This window comes from Orycteropus afer, unplaced genomic scaffold (assembly GCF_000298275.1).
Source record: "Orycteropus afer afer isolate SDZICR_OR568_19922 unplaced genomic scaffold, OryAfe1.0 scaffold01178, whole genome shotgun sequence".
NCBI classification, from domain to species: domain Eukaryota; kingdom Metazoa; phylum Chordata; class Mammalia; order Tubulidentata; family Orycteropodidae; genus Orycteropus; species Orycteropus afer.
The window spans coordinates 228263-233109 of record NW_006922765.1 but is presented as its reverse complement, the minus strand read 5'-3'; the positions used below and the strand labels follow the sequence as shown (position 1 = coordinate 233109).

The window sequence follows — 4847 nt, the reverse complement described above, 5'->3', positions numbered from 1 at the left end:
GACAAATGATTTTTCTCCAAAAGCAGTTAATAAAAGAGGCACTTGTTTTTATCTGGCAGACAGTAGTAAACCTTCATTCCTCCAGCTCTTTGTAAAAGTTTGTAAGTACGCAGTTTCCTATATTAAATAGTTTAGTGCTGAAAAGACATGCAGTTGATTCTATTTTCTACTCCAAACCCATGGTACACAATCAGAGAGGTGAAAAATAATTTACATGAAATTCAGCAAAACAATTGCTTATACTGTATGAAAATTAGAGAGATAGAACTTGGATAAATTGCATGTATCCTTTCTGTTATGAACTTGGAAAAACTACATATTTCCTTTCTGTTATGGAATGGTAAATGTGTCATGGTTTAAGGTTTCATAGTTTCCAGCTCTGTTACTCGTGAGTCATTCTCTAATTTTGAGACAAAGGACTCTATCATGTTTTGCAGCTGAAGAGTTTTTTTAGGGCTTGCTTTATGTCCTTGTTTCTAAGACTGTAGATAAATGGGTTCAGCATGGGGGTCACCACAGTGTACATCACTGAGGCTATTGCTGTTTTCCTGGAGTTCCGAGTAGCAGCAGAACTAAGATACACTCTAAGAAATGTACCATAGAACAAGCAAACTACTGAGAGGTGAGACCCACAAGTGGAAAAGGCTTTATACTTGCCCCCAGCTGATGAAATTCTCAAAATAGAGGATACAATCTTACAGTATGACAATATGATACTAATGAGAGGAATAAAAACCAGATATCCACTTGCAATATATATCAGTAGGTCATTGAGGAAGGGGTCAGAACAGGCAAGTTGAACCACTTGGTTAAGTTCACAGAAAACGTGGGCTATTTCTATCTCTGTGCCAAAAGACAGCCTCAAATCAGTAAGCCATGTAATAAAGAGTCCAAAGCACTCAATTAAAAAGATTCCAGGAGCAAGAGACCACAGATTTTGGGGTCTATGATGACTGTGTAGTGTAAGGGGTGACAGATGGCCACAAACCAATCACAGGCCATTACTGTCAAGAGGAAGTTGTCTAATCCTCCAAAGAGCATGAAAAAATACATCTGGGTGATGCATCCTTCAAAGGTAATCACTTTGCTCTGCACCTGGATGTTCAGCTGCATCTTTGGGACAGTGGTGGAGGTGAAACAGATGTCTGCAAAAGAGAGATTGGAAAGGAAGAAGTACATGGGTGTTTGGAGGTGGGAGTCAGTGATAATCATCAAGATAATAAGCAAATTACCAATAAAGGTAACCAGGTACATGGACAGAAATATCCCAAAGAGCAAAGGCTGCACCTCTTCCTCTTCTGAGAGTCCCAAGAGGATGAATTCAGAAGCATATGTTTGGTTTCTTCGTTCCATGTCGCTGATGGAACTTCTGGAAAAGAGAAAAGAGCAAATGCAACTTAGGCACAAGCCTAAGTGATCAACCACTCAACAGGCGTGTAGGTGATTGTATTCGAAACACATTTAGTTCAATATATTATCTATAAATCCAGTCCCCTTTCCCCGAAAATTTCATGGAAACTCAAATATACCACCTTCTCCTTGATGCTGAAACTGACTAGCCACTAACTCAAGGCAATATTTTCCTCAAAAATTCATCGGAGACATTCTTTCATTAATTCATAAAATATTTTTTTAAATTAAATTTTATTATTTATTTATTTATTTATTTTTGTGCTTTAGGTACAAGTTTACAGAGCAGAGTTTGTTTTACATTCAACATTTCATGTATATTTGATATCACTCCCCAATTGCCATTAACAACCCTAACCCAGTTTCTTTCCCTCCCTGCCCAGTTACACCCCACATGGGCCCCTCATAATTATGCACTCCTGTGTGTCCTGCATTTCCTCCATGTGAACATTGCCCTTCTGGTGCCCCATGGTAGACTGCTCCAAGGGTGTGTCATCCTGGGTTGAGTGGTCTGCATGTACATTTTATTTACTATTTGGCTGAGAGCTAGTCCCTGGGAGTGAGTTTTATTCCAGGCCCAAAATATATCCCAGAGCTATAGTGTCAGGGTCCCACCAGACTCCACATGACCAGTAGTAATTCTGGTCATTATTGTGTTTTTGGATTTTGTTCCACAGTTTTCCTCCCACTCTATCCGGGATCTTCAGATTTGATCCTTTCCCAAGTGGTTGGCATTGGTAGCTGGGCACCATCTTGTTCTTCCTGTCTCAAGGTCCATCATGTCCTAGGGCTGATTTCTTTCAAATGCCTTTGTTTTCTTGCACTCCTCTTTGCTTCTGTTTATAGGAGACCATTAGCTGCATCTTAGATTGCCACTTGAGTGCTTTTAAGACCCCAGTCACTACTCATCAATATAGTTGAGGAACAAGATTTTTATGTATTTTGTTGTGTCAATTGAGTACTATGGTCCTGAGTTGGTAGATCCATTGGGTCTCTCCCACAATGTCTGGCTGTCTCTGAGGGATCACTATATGCCTGTCTTCTGTGGTTTCTGTAAGGATTGTAGGTATTTTGTATCACCGGTATCTGTGCAAGATTAAGATGATATGCTGGCAGCTAACAAACACATGAGGTATTGCTTGCCATCTTTAGTCACTGTTGTTGTTGTTGTGTGCTGTCGAGTCGGCCCCAACTCATAGTGACCTCTCCTTGGGTTTCCGAGGCAGTATCACTACAGAAGTAGATTGCCCAACCTTCCTTCCGAGGAGTGGCTAGTGGGTTTGAACCGCCAGCCTTCTGGTTAGCATCTTTAGTCACTAGAGAGATGCAAATCAAAACAACAATGATATGTCATCTCACTCCAGCAATAATAGCAAAGTTCAACAGGACAGAAAATAACAAATCCTTGTGAGGTTGCGGAGAGATTGGAACTCTTGTGCACTGCTGGTGGGACTGTAAAATTGTAAAACCATTGTAGCAAACGATATGGAGTTTCCTTTAAAAACTGAAAATAGAAATACCACTTGACCCAGCAACTCCATTACTAGGAATATATCTAAAGAGGTGAGAGGCAGGGCACAAACAGACATATGCACACCTATGCTCAATGCAGCACAGTTCACCATGGCAAAGAGATGTAACAACCTAAATGCCCATCAACGGATGAATGGATAACCAAATTATAGTACATTCACACAATGGAATACTGAAAAAACAAAAACAAAACAAAACAAAAAACCCAAATTCACTGCTGCTGAGTCGATTTCGACTCATAGTGACCCTTCCTTGGGTTTCCAAGACAGTATCACTACAGAAGTAGATTGCCCCATCTTCCTATGGCACATCAAATATTTTTGACCATTTATTTGGTGCCATATATCACTGAAGTCACTGGGAAAAGGCAATGAATTAAGTAAAATAATACTTAAGAAAGTCATGGTGTGAAGAGGAAATACTTTGTTACCTTGGATAAGGGGCTGTTGGACAGAAAATCTGAAAGAAGTGGGGAAATGAGCCAACCTTACAACTGTAAGAAGAGCACTTTGGGCAGAGAAATCACCAGTGTAATGTCCCCAAAACAGCATTACTGGCACCAGCAGGGGCAAGCAAAAGGAATGTGTGTTTTGGTAACACGATCCAAATCATGATACAGGTTGGAGGTAAAAGTAGAGAGGTAACAGAAGACAAGAGCTGCTACCACATGGGATCCCATAGTTTAGGTGTTATTCTTTGTATGTGTGTCTTATATATTATTTGTATTACTGTATGTATTATGGAAACTCTGGTACGTAGTGCCTAAGGCACTTGACTGCTAACCAGAAGGCTGGCGGTTCACACTTACCAGCCACTCCTCGGAAGGAAGGTTGGACAATCTATTTCCATAGTGATACTGCCTTGGAAACCCAAGGAGAGGTTGCTATGAGTCGGATCTGACTCAACGGCATGTAACAATAACAATAGTATGTATTATATGGAATGTATGTAAAATAAATATAATTTATTCCTCCATAAACAACACAGTATCTCCCCCAACTTCTATTTGTGTAAAATCTGCATTTGGATTATGAAAGACAGCTTCAGCTTGGTAGACATGATGAAACTGTTTTCTCTCCTCTGATAAATATTCCAATTCTCTACACACTCACCTAAAACCCCATCACCATTGTGCAAAATCCCATGCATAATGACCCTAATGGAGAAAATATTGAAGTTATTAAGGATTACATTTAATTTGGATTGAAATCAATACCCAAGGAAGCAGCTGTCAGGAAATAAAATGATGCATTGTATTGGACTAACCTGTGACAGAAGATCTCTTTAAAGTATTTTTAAAAAATCACTATGAGAACTAAGGGCATCTGTCCAAGACATGGTATTTTGAATTACATCATAGGCATATAAAAGGTGGACAATGAATAAGGAAGCCCAAGTTGGAACTGATGTCTTTGAATGATGGTGTTGGAAAAGTATACTGAATATACCATGGACTGCCAGAAGAATGAAAAAATTGGTCTTGGAAGAAGTACAACCAGAATGCTCCCTAGAAATGAGTGTGGCAAGAGTTTGTCTAATGTGCTGTGGACATGTTTTCAGGAAGGGCCAGTCTCTGGAGAAGGACATCATGCTTGCTAAGGTAGAGGATAAATATTAAAGAGGAAAATCCTCAACATGACAAACTGGCACAATGGCTGCAACATGGGCTTACACATAGCAAAGACTGTGAATGGCTCAGGACAGGGCAGTGTTTTGTTCTGCTGTACATAGGGTCACTATGAGTCAGAACTGATCTGGGGCACCTAACAACAACAAAACACACTACATACCCACCATTCTCCACTAAACCAGGATCATATTACTGTTTATGTGTCACCCTGGGTGAGGACACTCCATAAGATGAGCCATTCAGCTTCACTGTCCTCTGAGAATTTAGTTTTATA

The 4847-nt window shown here is 40.0% G+C and overlaps 1 pseudogene; it reads right to left on the bottom strand.

Moving 5' to 3' along the window:
* Positions 1-424: 424 nt before the first annotated feature.
* Positions 425-1380, bottom strand: LOC103212964 (annotated as a pseudogene).
* Between the last annotated feature and the right edge of the window lie 3467 nt (positions 1381-4847).